Raw genomic sequence first — 17,132 nt, 5'->3', positions numbered from 1 at the left:
GCTGCCATCTTTCAATATGTTTGAATGCACCAGTGTAAGTGCAGCCACTCAGACTCTGCTCAATGTGTTCATAGAAACAGGTGCAGATGTGTCACGAGTTCATCCAGCAGTAGCTATGGCACTTGGCCACAGGTGGCAGCAGTGGACTGACCTGCATTCGAGACTGCTCCAGCTGCTCTGTGACAGTCAGTAGATCTGCTACAAATTGCAGATCATATGCAAGTTTTGAAATGACATTATAAATATTCTTAACTTAGCCACGGCAGCCATGTTGATGTATTACCTATATTGGCTGAAAATGTTCATTTGCAGAGAAAAGACACAGGCAGACTGTGCTTACAGGATGTTACATGTTATTATGTGATGTTACTGAAATCATCATGAATAACAGGAGTGGTGATTCCTGTAACTTTGTGTATATAATTTGGCATTTCTTACTGATGTAGGCCAAAAATAAATACATAATAAAATTTTATTTATTTTAAAGGTTTATTTGCAAGATACAAAAACAGACAAAAACAAATGTGTGTGTGTGTGTAAAGTTCCACGTGTGGAACTTTACACACACACACACAGAAAACATATTAAGGATTGTACATTAACTAGGGCTGCACGATTAATCGTTAGAAAATCGCGATCTCGATTCATACTTATGTGCGATCTCATTTCCAAATGACAACGATTTAAAAAAAAAAAAAAGACGACGATTGTACCGCATTTTGATCCGGGACGTACTCTGCATGAAAACAAGCGCTCACTCTTCCTGCTCAACAAATGACAAGGGCGGAGCCTTATACCACGTGATACAGAAGCTGTGCCGTGTGATGCTAAAATTAGCAGGGAAACAACAACGGAGAGCACGTCAGGGATGACGAGAAAGTGACAGGAGAAAATCCGTCCCGGTCAACCACCCAAACATCAATAACGGGAACCTTATACAGCGCTTCCCTATACCCGTCGAACTCCCGCAGGCACAAAGACATCACGGAGGCTATCACTTATCACCTGACCAAAGATATGGCTCCATCAACACTGTGCAAAACGAGGGATTTAGGAAAACGATCAACACCCTAGACAAACGCTACACAGTGCCGTCCCGCAACTATTTTTCTATTGTTGCACTACCTGCTCTGTACACGCAGCGTCGAGCAACGGTGGAGACGGAATTTCAAGCACTACAACATTTTGCTGCAACAACAAAACGAGAGACATTTGTTGTTTTATGTTTATTTATTGTTATGAGAGAATCATGATCTCAATTCTAAGCAAAAAATCGTGATTCTCATTTTATGCAAAATCGTGCAGCCCTAACATTAACACAAAACTATTGTTTCACCAGAGAAACACACATGAAGAGAGAGAGAGAGACAATAACAGCTACCAAACAGTCGTCATAATTCGTCACACAATGAGAAAAGGACAAATCAACAAGTAACAATGACTAATTAATATTAAAATCTGTAACATAATGTAATGTTTGGAGTTTAGTCTGATTGGTTCAGGATGACCTGCCATTATCCAATCACACGTCTGCTTACCTGCATCTTTTCTCTTTTTTCTAACCTGAGCACCTGATGGCTTTGAACTTTTGTTGTCCATCTTCCATTGGTTTGAATTTTGCGCTCCAGTACAAACACAAATCCCCCAACCCGAGGATCAGCACAATTAACCTAACAGACCTACACCTTAGTTCACAGATTCACTTTGTCTAAGGTTGATTTCTGGGATTTCACACAACCCAGGATTCAGATCGTGAATCCATGATGGGCTTGGATTTACATCATTATAAATGAAATGTGCTCTACTTGGAAGCAGCCGGCCCCGCCCCTTTTGACGGGTTGTGTGAGACTTTAAATCATCAAACTGTAAATTATAAATTAAATTGTTATTGATCGTTTACCCCGAGTCCTAAAGTGTAGATTTATTTTCTTACTCTTCTTATATTTATTGTTTGTTTACTTGCACTGCTGTAACTGCAGCCTCGTCGTCTCGTCTCTCTATATGCTCTATATGAAAAGTAGAATATATATATATATATATATATATATATATATATATATATATATTCTACTTTTCTAAATGATTGACTATTTCAATGGAGAACCTAAATGACACGGACCCGTGTTTGTTATTACATATCTCTATTTTGAATGTGACAAGTCTATCATTCCCTGTTATTCATAGGCATTAACAGAGTTTTTGGCCTTTTTTCCCTCTATAAAAGTTAATTGACTCTTTACAGTGGCCTGCTATGGTTAATAATAACATGTTCAGTCATGAGTGAAATCAAAGCTTTTCTTCACTTTAGCATTTAACATTCCCAACAATATAATGTGATACCTTAATTAAAACACAATTTTCTTAATGCAAACATCAGTGACTCAACATTAGCAACCAAAGGGTTCAGACTGCAGCTCACACTCATGTGAAGCTACAGCCTCCCCCTTTAGTCTCTGTCATCCTTCTGCTCCTGCAAAAACAAAGCAAGACAAAACCTCCACCCTTCTTCTACAGGCTGGGTGAATTGTTGTGGACATTCACTAATCCTAAAGTCGGCACCGTTTTTGTCTCAGTATCAAGTCAGTTGAACTTTTAGTCGTCAGTCCATCACAGTCCAGTCACATGCATACATCCACACACATTCATACCAGATATTGCTGATAATGGAGTCTCACGCGCAGCCTATTCGAGCCTCCATCACCAGCAAGATGACGTCATCATTTTAAAGGAAAACAGCTCCTTGTTTTTGGACTGGATTGACTCGCTGCAATCCTTTTAGGCTCAGGACTTCTCATGTGATCAATGTCACATATAAGTGAATTTCTCCCAAGCCCATTATAATCATGGAGAAAAACACTTTGCCACTGTTTCCAGTAAGAATATTTTATAGCGCTTTAAAGTTCAACCTCTCAGGTCTGGATTAAAGAGCTGATTTGTTAAATCAGGAACTCACAAAATACCAAAATATCACCACCGGTGGATCACACCTCTCAGATGTTCTTATCTCAGTGCACTGTAACAAAAGCACAAACAAACGCAACCAATAAAATACTAATAAAGTAACAAATACTGGGGCCCATTGCAAACATGTCCAAGCATAAAACCATCTTTCTCTCTCTTAGAGAAAGAAAACAATCCAAACCTCACTGATAAAATCAACCTAGTGTCAAGCAAAACCCAAAAATCAACCAAAACTTCACCAGAAAGTTTTCCTCCCTCCCGGGACAATATTGTGCAGGAATACAGGCACCGTAACTCCTTTTGCACTGACAAAAACATGTTGGATTTACTTGATTCAATAGTGGACACTGGTTGCACACAAAGGTTTTGCTTTGGCAGAAACTTAAACAACTGAGTTAAATCAACACAACCTTTTCATATTCAGTAAACCTGCATGTTGTGTTCATAAAACACGATTGAAACATGTTCAGATGGAGTAAGTTGAGCTCCTGGAACATTTTAATCCTTCAATTGAAATTGAATGGGTCTACAACAACCACCATCCTCCTATCTCTATCCTGGTTGCAGCAGGGCTGGGAAATAACCCTGAAGTGATAGGTTACCAGTAGGGCTGGGCCATATTATACCGTTCACGGTAATACCGGTATAATGTTAGGCAACGATAGGAAAATGAAATATCGCGATAGAATGGGAGTAAAACGCGCATGTTTTCATACGCACATGGCCGATTGTTGAGTGAAACAGATGAACCAGAATTGGTTTGTAAAAATGGTGCAACTTCAGTGATGTGGAACTGGTTTGGTGTTTGTCCGTCAGATACACAACAAAGCACATTTTTTTGCAGAACATGCAAGCGGCCGTTGTTATTGTCATATTTGTCGGACTAAGATGCTCTTAAATCTGGGAGTAATCTGGGTCCTAAACTCCGTATACTTCAGGTCAAACAACACTGCAGCATCACCTAGACTTAAAAACTGTCTAAATCCTTTCATCTTTAATAAAACGATCAGCATTGCTGCTTTACCAGGTTTAACTATAAAGTTTAACTTCCAGGCATCCATGAAAACAAAAGTTATTACATTTAACGGAGTTAGAAGTTAGCAGGAAGCTAGCGGAAGTTAGCTCGCTAGTCTCGCTAGTTACCTAAGCATGATATAGCATGTTCTGACGGAGAGATTTCTGAAAAAAATCAAACGTACAGCTCTGCTATCACTTCCAACATAAATGAAGACAGGAAACTAAACAGCAGTGACGTTTGTAGGGTTACTGAAGTTGGGCTAGCTGGTATATAATGATGTGCTACGTGATCGCTAGCGACACAGCTATGTTAGCATAACATAAACAGTGAAGCTGGAGGACGAACACTAACACTTTTCCACTTATAAAAGTTAACGTGAAGGTTCTTCATGGTTAGAGACAAATGTAATCGCATGGCAGGATGCTGTAAACGGACCAAACTTCAGTCAGGAGAACAACTGAGATAATCCATCCACAATACGAGGTTAGTCATTAGTATACTGCAACAACATGGGAATAGAGCAGCTGCCAGAGAATTCAACATTAATGAATCAATGGTACAGAAGTGGAGGAAGCAAGAAGAATGAGTTTAATAAAGTTTGATTTATCTGACTGCTTTGTTTCGCTTAATGTGCCTTATAATCCCGTGCACCTTATGGTCCGAAAAATACGTACTGCACACTGCAGTTTAATGTTGCAAAGCACCTCTTTTTAACTTCAGTGGATATTATACATGGTTATGCTCAGGATATGTCAGCCCATTTCTACTGGAAATGCCTTTTGGTTAAACTTTCAGCAAGGAATTTGCATTTGCACTGTTACATTTTTATAAAGCTTTAATGTACATAAAAACCAGCTTCTTGTTTACGTGAAAATAAATAGAAGGTTGTCTTTTTGCGCTAGTAATGTTGTGGAGTTGTATTTTGTCTCGCATCAATTATATCGTCGGTTATATCGTTATCGCAAATTTTCAAATATATATCGTGATAAATATTTTTGGCCATATCGCCCTGCTCTAGTTACCAGGCAGGGTACACCCTGGACAGCTCACCAGTCTATCAGATAGAAACACACAGCCGTTTACATTCATGGATAATTTAGCCCAGGACCTTCTTACTGTGGAGCAACAGCACTAACCAGCATGCCAACAATGGAGGAAATACAGGAAAGCTATGATTTCCTGTATTTGAGGCAGAATTATTTTGTTCTTGCCCTTGACAGGTTAATCCACAATAAATAGCAACAGCATGCATGTGGTGTGTGTGTCGTTGTCTGCCTCTTATAACTCCAGTGATTTTCCTGTAGTTTGAAATCTTATGCGGTGTTGACACAATAATTTGTTGTAAACCAGGAAATTCCCAACTGTGGTAGAAAGCACAGCTTAGCCTTAGCAAATGTTCAAAGAAAAGTCGTCACTTCCTGATTTCTGCTTCACTGATAAATATTGTCACACTGGGGTTTTTGCAAATGATATCAGTGAGCACTGTGTGGCAGCTGGAGTCAGACAACTGAAGCTCCCACAATCAAGACCACAAACAGCTTTCAAAGGAGACTTGAAGCTTTTCTGGCAGCAAGCTTCATGATTTATGGGACTGGAACTGGAACAGAAACTACCTGATCACCAATGGTGAGCTGGCATGGAATTATTTTTATGACATTTTATCAAAGTTATAAATAAGCGTGCCCATTAACACATAGTGAGTGAGCATGTTTTCTTCCCACGCAGTGAACAGCGGATGCTAATGTTTTTGTCACTTTTTACAGAGTCAAACTCAAAGTAAGGTCAGTGCTTCCACGCTTTAAACGCTGCACGCTCACACTCTCTGCACACTCGATAGATTATCCATTGTTCATCTGCACACAGCTGCGGTTTTAGTAACGCAGTAACGCAGCGTGCTTACGGGAAAGTAACAGTAATCTAATTACCTTTTTTGCAATAGTAATCCCTCACTTTACTCGTTTCTTGAAAAAAGTAATCGGATTACTGCCCATCTCTGGTTGGAGCTGTGCACTTGTGGGTTCCACCTTGTGTACACGTTTATCTTTGCTGTGTGTACTTGTACCTCTGAGTGGAAGCTGAACTCTTGAGTTCGAGTATCGAAGCATCAGCTGTGACGTTAAAGTCCAAACAGCTCGTTCATTTGACGTGCAAATGAACGAAGGTAATGCCGTTTTCATGTGGATGTGTCACTGAGACACTTTCCACATCCACAGCTCACAAAATGGGAAAACTATAGAAGTATAACAATGAAGAAGTTACTATGTTACGGGTCCCAAGGATGAAGACCTCGATGACAAATATGTTACCTGTAAAAGCAGGTGAAGAGCAGAGTAAGGAAGACACGATGCGTCTCTGCTTTCCTCCAGAACGTGTCTGAGTCTGATTTATTTCACACAAATAAATGCTATAAAACACTAAACATGAGCTTTCAATATACTGTTCAGCTGGTTCCTCATTCACATCAATGACATTTACTTATTTCACAACATCAGTGAAATATACTCTTTTTAACTGGTTCAGTTTCTCAAGTTCACACTTCTTTCCATAACAGCTACATCCTTTTATCATATCAATAAACACATCACATTGTCTTCTGCAGTGTCTTACTGGCTAAACAGTTCTATTCAATAACAGCATTGGTAAATACATTACATTTGTTCCCTCCAGTAATTTACTGGCAAAATCACTATTTAGTGCATCATGAAACACAGCTTGTTTAATCAACCCATGAATGCCTCTGTTAGCTACACAGAGTTGCTCAGAGTGCTTGTGTTACACTAGCTAATCTACTCAGTCACTTTAACAGAACTATTAACATTCACATCTCACAGAACTGATTTGATTGGAGCATTACAACACGTTTGCACAGAGCATAGGAGCGCACTGACTCTGCTTCACGAGCGCTCCACCTAACGGTCGCGCGGGACACTCCTCTGGTTTTCTCCCGTGTTTACATATAAATAACTTTGGCGGACCGCCTTAACTCTCCCATTCACATTAACGTGGGTAACCATGGTGACAATAAACAACATTTTCGGTGCGAGCACCGTGTACCGACCTGTAAAAGCAGGTGAAGAGCAGAGTAAGGAAGACACGATGCGTCTCTGCTTTCCTCCAGAACGTGTCTGAGGAAGCAGCGGAAGGTGGGCTCCACTTACTGCACCCCGAAACCCCGGAGCAAGCACCAAAGTTCCGCCCTCACTGCTTTCTAACATAAAATGAATCCCTGTTACATGGATTTTCTATCCTCTTAAAGAAACTGAAAATAAATACATATAGCAATGAAAAATGTCCCGTTACATGAGTGTTTTACACAAAATAATATTAATGTGGTCATTCCCTCACAGGGGTGCCACAACTACACTGCTGTTTTGACAGAGACACAGTGTGTTTATCTAACTTGGCTGAAGCCAAAGTTCTCCAGACAAATTCAGTCTGTTTCTGCCAAGTGTGAACTCACTGGATGAGCGCCAGATACACAGAATCAAAAAGGGATAAATTACTTTTCTTATGTCATGTTCCCGTCACAAACTGGCTCAAGGAGAGGGGAAGCAGGAGTCCACAGATGAAATGTTCCTATAAATAAAGTGGAATTTATTCAAACTTTACCAAAACTTCAACACATCAAATACAAGCAGTTCAGCAGGGAGTGGATGTGTGTTGCATGTGCCAGGTGGATGCAGAGAGAGGCCAGGGCCACGTTCAAACCTGAACACGCTGCACAGTGTTTTCTTCCATTTGTTAGGGATGAATGAAATGCTTCCTTGAAAGGATGTGTGCAGTCACCAGTGGGCGTGGAAGCATGTGCGCCCTTATTTGGTGGGTGTGCAAGAAAAGTCATCCTGTCACACAGCAATGCCTACATAAATCACACCACTCTGCTTAAAATAATAATGTTTAGTGAAGCAGGTGAAGCAAAGGGCTGCTTTTAATAGGCTGGGAGACCCAGGTGTGCTGCTTTAGCTGCTGAGCCTCTTATGACAGAACAGCGGAGAGTGGTAAGAAGGGAGGAGGGGGTCTGGCTGTGTTTGTGAACGATAGATGGTGTAACTCTGGGCATTTCTCTATCAAAGAGACGCTATGCTGTAAGGACATTGAGCTGCTAGCGGTTAGCATGAGACCGTACTATCTACCACGAGAGTTTACACACGTGATTATGATAGCTGTGTATGTTCCGCCCTCTGCTAACGCTGCAGCAGCCTGTGAGGTCCTGCACACTGTAACCAGCAGACTCCAAACACAGCACCCTCAGGCCCTTTTCCTGATCTCTGGGGACTAGTGGGCCTAGTGCAGGGGTCAGCAACCTTTAACACCCAAAGAGCCTTTTGGACCCGGTTTCCACGCAAAGGGTCAGGGTTCGGGAAAACACTGGGAGCCGCAAATACTTTGTGACATCTAAAATGAAGATAACACTGTGTATATTGTTTTTACCTTTATGCTTTGTGTGAACAACTACAGTGTGTTGCTTATGAAATCCATGAAGTGCTACAGAGAAAATTACATTTGATTTATGTAATGAACACATTTTGAGCTCTTAAAGAAATATAACAAAGGAAAGCTGAACTACAATGATCCATGTAGCAAACACAAACTGTTATATCGCCTTTGGGCTTTTGGAGCCTTGACCTGACTTTTAAAAAAAGCGCGTTCATGCAAACATCGTCGGGTCTGCCGTGATATGTTTACAACGGGACTTCTGCTCCTGAACCTCTGCGCACAGCGTCTGCAGGTAAGGTAACTTTATTTATACCCAAAGGCAAGGTAAATTTGCTTTACAGAAAAATGACAGCATTTGACATCCCTTTAAAAACACACATACCTAGTAAATATATAAAGCTCACTGTGACACATACTTTAATATTTCGAATCAAAAACAGTTCTTATTTAATTCAGTGACAGCAACGGGGACAAAGCTGTTTTTATAACGCTTTGTCCTGCATCTCGGAAATAGAAACCTCCGTCCTGAGGGAAGAAGCTGAAATTCACCCCTTAGAGGATGGGAACCATTTTTAAGGATTGATAAAGCCATCCTCTGTACCTGCTCAGAGTACAGGGAGGCTAAACAAGACTGTGGCTCACCTATCAGACGACTGGACCATCTCACTATCTGATTCAGAGAGTTTTTCTCTGTGACAGAGGTCTGACCGAACCATGCCACCAAACAAAAGGATAAAACAGACTCAATAAAAGAACGAGAAAACAAAGTTAAAATGTTTTGGTCAATGTGGAAATGAACAAGTTTCCTAAGGCAATAAAGGTGCTGGTGACCCTTTTTACAAACTGATTTGCAATTTTGATCAAAGTTCAGTTTTTCATTGATTATGGTCCCAAGACCATATGATTGTATGTATGTATGTATGTATGATATGATTGTACTTGCTCTATTTTCTGACCTTTAATTAAAGTGACTCCGTGCCCATTTTGTTGTTTCCTAAAATCAACAACCATGTCTTTTGTTTTAGATATGTTCAGCTGGAGATAAGACTCCTCCCACCACTGAACAAAGTCATCAATGACTGGGCCGTGGTTAGTTTCACCCTCTTTCAGTAAGCTGACAATAACAGAGTCATCTGCATATTTAATAATGACCCTGTTTTCATGTCTGCCCTGACACATGTTTGTATAGAGAGTGAATAATAAGGGCGATAGGACGCAGCCTTGAGGAGAACCTGTGGAGGAGAACACTGGGTCAGACAGAACCCCATTTATTCTCACTCTTTGTGACCTGTCAGTTAGAAAATCTAAAATCCAGCCCAGCAGGTTTTTCCTGATTTCAAACTGTTCTAAAAGTCTCTTAATTAAAATATGGGGCTGTGTTGTATTAAAAGCCGAAGAAAAATCAATGAGAAGAAGTCTTGCAAAAGTCCCTTTACTCTCTACATGTTTAAGAATCAGATTTAGTAAAGTCAAAAGTGCATCCTCCACTCCTCTGTTGGGCCTGTATGCAAACTGCATTGGATCCAGCTGACCTTCAGTCTCTTCATAATCACATTTCTGAGGATTTTTTCAAAGACTTTCATGACAACTGAAGTGAGGGCAACAGGCCTGAAGTCGTTTAGATTTAGGGACAGGAACCACGACTGCTTCTTTGCAAAGAGAGGGCACATGTTGTGTTTGCAAGGATTTGTTAAAAATAACCTGAAATATAGGCCTGAGTTCATCAGCACAAGATTTAATTAGGCGGCCACTAATATTATCAGGACCTGGCTCTTGTTCACATTGACTGTATGAAAGGCCTTTTTAACATCGCTGAGTTCAATGATAAAGTGCTGAGTATCTCTCAGTTTCTGTTTCACTTCCCAAATATCCTCGCTGAAATCAGAAGAACTAAAACGAGCATAAAACATGTTTAAAGCATTTGAAAATCTCTGTCTGAATTAAAACATCTAAAATGACCTGACTGCTGCTCTGGGGATTTTGAAACCCTGCTATGGTTTTCATACAAGTCCAGGCAGACCCAAAAGTTTTTGCAGCAAATTTGCTTTCAAGAAGGTTTTTGTCTGTTTTGCTTTCAAGATCTCAATTTTCATTTCCTTGGTAGCTGTCTGAAAATCGGTAACAGCCCCTCTTTAAAGGCCTGTCTCTTTTTCCTTAAACAGGATTTGACACTTTTAGTGACCCATGGCTTATTGTTAGCGTAAATTTTAACGCGCTTACGGGGTATAATCATGTCTTTACAAAATACTGCACAGGAGCTAGTAACATCCACCAAAGCGTCGAGATCATCTCCACAAGACTGAAGACGGGGCTGTACGAAGTCACTTTATCTCTACAGGACTGTAAGCTGTCGTCTGTGAGGCGTGAGCGTGTTTGTTTGAACACAGTTCACGGTGGAGAACAGCTGCTGACATAATGTGGATCCCAAGATCCATAACTGGCCTACCTGGGGCTGAAAGTCTCCATAAATGCAGGCGTTTCGGCGGCTACACCGGCTTCCACGAGTGTGACGCTTATTTTGAGAAAATAATAGAATATAAATGTATTTTTATATTTCAATATCACAATAATCTTCCAATGTAGAACTACAAGTTAAAAAAGAACTAACATAAATCAAATCCACTTCAGCTAAATACTTCTCATTTATTTCCATCTTACATGCTGTGACTGCAGCCATTCCCACATCTCTGTGAATGGGACTCATGGACATGGATCAGTGGTTGTTGATCAATGGTCCTGAGAATCTGCATAATTAAGATGAAGGAACGGAGCTCCCAGCCCATCGTTCCTGCAGCTGCTTTCAGTCTTTATGCAAATGTCCTGTTTGTAAGACTGAAACCTGCAGCTGAGACTGAAGACGTCACCTGATGATGACGACACGTTTCTCCCACAAAACGCTGCGTCCAGATGAACAGAAGCAACAGACTCACTTTCCTGGATGATTGAGATGCATCAAGACTTCATTGTGTGTTACTTCTCATTCAGCACAGACACATTATTCCTGTTAGGTCATGTCAGCTGTCACTCAGTACAAGCACAACTGTGAACAACACAAACTTCTCTTCAATGTGTCACAGAAACACTAAGTGTGAGAGCCTGTATGACACACAGGACAGACTGTAAGCTCTGCTGGCTGCACAGCACTTTGTAGCAGTTTTCCAACATGTCCTCCACCCGTGATGTCAGTGGTGGGACCCTAGTCACAGCACTCAGCACCACCTCCTTTAAATGTATTTTATAGCAGTTCCTCCCGTTACTCGGTGCAACGCTTCTTAAATGTGTTTTTGCAGGATAAAACACAGCAGGTGGTGTAGAGAGGACGTCAGCTGACGGAGCAGAGGGAGGCAGACTGTGGATAAATGACAGAGTGAGAGGAGAGCAACCATGACAGAAGCACAGGTGTGGCAGATAGAAGTGGCTTTATAGACACTTATTGTCAGTCCTCGTGCATGCTGTGGAAATAAGTGTCTGTGTCATGAGGTGACATGTGAGCTTATCTTTGGTCAATAAAGCTGAACGACCAGTTTTCACTTTGCTTGTTACGCTTGTTTAGTGACGTCTGGGTTTCTGTGGAGCCCGAATTTTGATGAGTTCTGGTGAAATCATCTGAGATCATCTGAGCATCGGTGAAGAGTCAGCAGAGAAAGTGTGGGACAGAAGTTTGCTTTGGACACATGGACTGAAATCAAAAAGTAACAAACAGGATTTCCAATGGACAGTATGGAGAAGTGAAAGTACACAAAGGCTGTGCTGGAGTGCTGACAGAGCAGCATGTTCCCCCTCATTCACCTCCACCACCACAGCCAAGGCATGCTGGGAAACTGAGGACACACAGACGGAGAACTGAAGTGTCTGCTGTGTGTTCATCTCAGAGTCCTCACAGGTGACACATTAGCTCCAGAACACCAAGCCAGGTGTTTGAAGCCTGACAGGGATTCTTCCCATCCAGAGGGAGGATTTAGCTGCACAACAATGAACATTAGTGTGTAGTTTAGAAACACAGACTGTGCCTGCACTGCATCTAGTGAAGAAAAGTGTTACTGCGAGAGAACGAGGCTCCTTTAAAGCAGCTGATATTAAGGTTGAAAAATCAACAATAAGCTGATGTAATCAACGTTTCACAAAATGGTCAGCAGCTAAAATCTGGAGCCGTTCTTTGGTGGTAATTAACAGTTTGTTCTTGTTAGCTAATTATGTAATTAAAGGTAGCAGCAGAAGCCTTGTGTTGAAAGCCCATTCACTCACACATTCACACAGTATGTGTGTGTCTGTGTTACACTGTGGACATCCCTTCTGTTGGAGCGCCATCTTGTGGCAGGTTTAAGAAATGTTATTCTTGTAAATCCAAACTGATGCACCTCCATAGCAGACTGTGGAGGCTTTCAGTGACATGAAGACTTGATTTATACTGTCATATTCTCCTGTTACACAAAGCACAGCACGCTGAACATGGATGAACTGAAACTCCCAGCATCTGACTGAGGAAAAGCACAAATCATTCTCACACTGACTCCTGCTTGATTTTAGATTTGCTTTCAAATCATCACACTTTCATATGAAGCACTAAATGGGCTCCAGACTGTTTATCTCAGCTTCCTGTCAAACACACTGCTGCTCACACCGAGGCTCAGTTTACTCCTCCAGCCTGGCTTAACCTGCTGTCTGTTAAAAACAGTCCCACACTCCTCTGTTTAATCCTTCTGATCAGACTCTTTGATTTTGTATTGTTTTTACCTGAAGTTGTGTGTTTGACATGGTTCTGTCTGTGAAATAAAGCTCACACACACACTGCTACAGTCCTTCATACACTTAGAAACGAAGCTGCTCCTTTCCTCAGTGCTGACACATAAAGAAGAGTTGGTTTTATATCCAACACGTCTCTGTTCCAGAAAACAGCTTCAGCAGCCTCTGAGTCTGAACTTGGAGTTGGTTATAAGCCACAGGCCTGTGTGCACAGCAATGAGGAAATATAATGCAGTAAGTGAAACATGGATGTGTGGAACAGATTATCCCAAAGGTTGATTCTGTTCATCTGGACGTTCTCAGTGAAACATTTGGTCTCTCGGTCAGGTGACTCCTTTAGTCTCAGCTGACTGCAGGTTTCCAAACCTTTGTCACTGGATCACTCACTTCATCTCCAACGTGTCCCTGACACAGACAGCTGGAGCCGTTACAGCAAAATCATTGATCATCGTTTTTAGAACATTAGCTGGTGTTGGTGGGCAGGCTAGCAGTGCTAATTGTTAGCACTAGTTCTGCTGCTCTCCCTTTGTCTCTGTTATTGTTGGTCTTTAGTGAACAATATAAAGTGTCTTCATGAGACTGTTGCCTAATGTTCAAATGTAGATAACACCACCTGCACCAACCTGTTACACAGCACAACCCTCTGGTGTAGCTTTGGCTGGAGCACATATTGGCAGCTCCAGTGACATCACCACTCCATGGTGACATCATCTCTACAGACTGTGGCTGTTACATATCCTCACCTGGTAATAATAAGACTGTCCTCAGCTGCACACAGCTCCAAGATGAACAAACTGAAGTAAATACAAATTAGAGTTACGATAGATTGAAATCTTGTAATCAGAGCTAATTCTTAGTGAAACTCTCACAACATCATATCCTGATCCTGGGTTAGTGTCTCGGTCTCAGATCACAACATCAGCACAGGCTTGGCTTGGGTGAGGTATTGAGTGGTTCTTGTCCATGACAGCTGCAGGTACAGTGCCATCAGCCATGCTGCACCACATGTCTGCCCAGGAACATTAGTGTGGCTGAGTCTCATGTAAACATTGTGCCAAAGTGGTGGGAAAGTGGCTGCAAGCTGGCTGCACTGTGTCCAATACTCTCAGTATGATATCCACAAACCTCTGAGTGTCACAGAGTGGGCCTGTGCTCAGCTCACTGTGCCCCATTGAATTCTACTTGCATAGTTTTACAGGTAAAATTAAATATACAAGTTGCTCAATGATAAGTTATTGTAGTAACAACTAAGTCCATGGTCATTATTTGTTAATAGTAGCTTAAAGCTTCTGCACCAATCATGGAGCACCAGGTTTAGAGCATGTGGATCTACAAAAGTAAGTCCCAGTAAGATGGGCTGAGCCTTACATACTAGAAGAAACATGTCATTCCCAGCAGATGAAGCGCCCTTTAAAGCAGGATCTCACTTTAAACCTAAAGAACTTGCAATGAGCATGCAGTGCATTCATGGTTATTATTCATACGATTGTGGGGAGCTAATAAAGTGCAACTATCACATTACATTTTATTATTAAATTGTTGTTAACAATCCCTTCACTTCTGCTTATCTAATTCATGGTTGCAGGATGGCTGACAGCTTCCATTAGGCAGGAGGTAATGTCCATTCTGGCCACAGTGCAACCCACAATGTGTAACGTACACTATTATATTGCATTATGTCACATTGTTACATCTTTTTTAATAAATGATGACAGTCAGCTGAATTTGCTGCCCACTTGGTGGAGGACATCAGGATCAGCAGCTGCTGCTCCATCACAAACACCACAGAAGAAGAACAACACTGGATCAGATTATCTGGACGTGTTTGACAGGGACAGTGTTCATGTTCATGGACATCAGGACAAAAACAGACGATGGAAACCTGCCAGATTTGAGCTAAACTGCTCGTTTCCATGTGTAGTCCCTGGGAGGTCACATGACCAACAAAGACACACAAGCTGTGTCCCAAAACGTCGGCTGCATCCTCCGGAGGCCGCATTTGAAGGCCGATGACGTCACAGCCAGGCGACGAAGGCTGTCCCGATTCCTCGACTCCTTCAAATGCGTCCTTCATGTCCCCGAGTTTGAAGGATGGGTCGGGTGTGTCCTTCGTGGCCCACCATATCCCAGAATTCATAGCGCGGCCCAGCCAAATTTCAGCTGCCAACAATGGCGGCCGCTACTAAGTTTTAAAATTTAACGAGGGAGCACTACTTACTTACAATGAATTCCTTACACTATATAATTTTCCCGTCAGTGTTGGGGAATTCTCAATGGTGCTTGGTGCCATACCCTCAGGGACTTTAATGTTATATAAAAACACTGACAGCTCAATATCTGCCTCAGTCACTCTCCCTGATCCAGCTGAGTCAGCAGTGGGAAAAATCTGCTTTTCACAGGAACTTGGTAACAGCAATAAGAGAATACGTAGTTTATTCCAAGAAGATATCATGTCTCTCCCATATATAGAATATCTTACTGGAACCGACATGTTCCAGATATCACCTGGAAGACAGTCTGGATGATCCCATAAATATCTAATTGTGAACAAGGTGAAGGAAATCTCATATAAAATTCTTCATAAATGTTACCCAGCCAGTCACTATATGGTGACATTTAAAAGAGACATAAATACTAATTGAACTTTCTGTGGGGATCATCCAGAAACTGTGGCACATCTCTTTTGGTTCCTCTACACAGAGATTCTGGAAGAATTTAGCAGTTTTGTTATTGTCCATATTTTAAGGTAGTTTTCTTTACGATGGAAAATGTTTTATTCTTTTTCTTTAAGTTCCCCAGGAAGAATGATAAATGTTTTTTTATTAAAAATTTGTTAATACTTTTAGCTATTTTATATCTATAAATGTAAGTTTATTAATAAAACACCATATTTCTGCCTTTTTATAAGGATATGAATTGTACATACAATCAATTTCAGACTCAACCAACAAAAAGCCTCTCAGAACAATATTTATATGTTGATTTTTTTCGCCTACTCATATCATAATTTTTTTACTCCTGGTTCTGTATGTTCATGTTCTGTTCTTTTGTAAACTTCATCTGTTTGTATGTTGTATACTCATTGTGTTTCAATAAAGTTCGATTTAAAAAAAGGTACGTTCTAAACGAAGCTTCAGACGTCACTGATCACGTGACTCTGGCCAAACGAATCAAGCCTCGACACGGTGCTTCTGAAGCAGCGCGTTGATCTTTCTGACACACGCACCGGAGCGTCAGCTTCAAGCGGACCATCACTACGTCTCACATCTAAAGGTGTCAAGGTAACTTTGAACTGAGTTCAGTCAATCTGGAGTTTTTCCAAGTTTTCTGTTGCCCTCTGTGAGAGAAGAGCGTTAAAGGCGGGGCTCTCCAGAGTCCAGCAAAACAGGAAACCACAGCTGGGTGTGTGTAAGTGTGCAAACCAATAGAATGCATCGTGGTGGGGGGGGGCATCACGGGCAAGAAAAAAATAAAATAATCGGTCGTACCCATGCTTCCCCGACGTCATGCCAGCGCATATTGGGAAATTCGTAGGCACCGATCGGTTTTCTATCAGCCATTTGCTGGGAGTAAGGGCGCCCTCCGTTTGCGAGGTGCGCCTGCTGCTGGCGGCACAGGGAGGAGAGGGCGGGGCGGCGGGGAGTCTCTGGCTGGCTGGAGCGGCATCTAATAACCAACTCGCAAAACAAAATAAAAACAACACAACAAACAGATATTATGATACAGACTTATAATCTGCACCGATGTTTTTTCTAAATTCTATAAAGTGAGCGCGAGAGCCCTCGGTGCGCCTGCGCGCTGCTGAAGTCAAAGTAAACTTTATTGTCATCTCCGCTACAGACAGTCCAGCATATAGAGAGACGAGACGACGAGGCTGCAGTTACAGCGGTGCAAGTAAACAAACAATAAATATAAGAAGAGTAAGAAAATAAATCTACACTTTAGGACTCGGGGTAAACGATCAATAACAATT

This window comes from Mchenga conophoros, linkage group LG3 (genome assembly GCF_057382185.1).
Source record: "Mchenga conophoros isolate Kocher_MC1m ecotype Shallow Benthic linkage group LG3, M_conophoros_male_GT1.1, whole genome shotgun sequence".
Taxonomy (NCBI): domain Eukaryota; kingdom Metazoa; phylum Chordata; class Actinopteri; order Cichliformes; family Cichlidae; genus Mchenga; species Mchenga conophoros.
Note: the sequence above shows the minus strand (reverse complement) of the source record.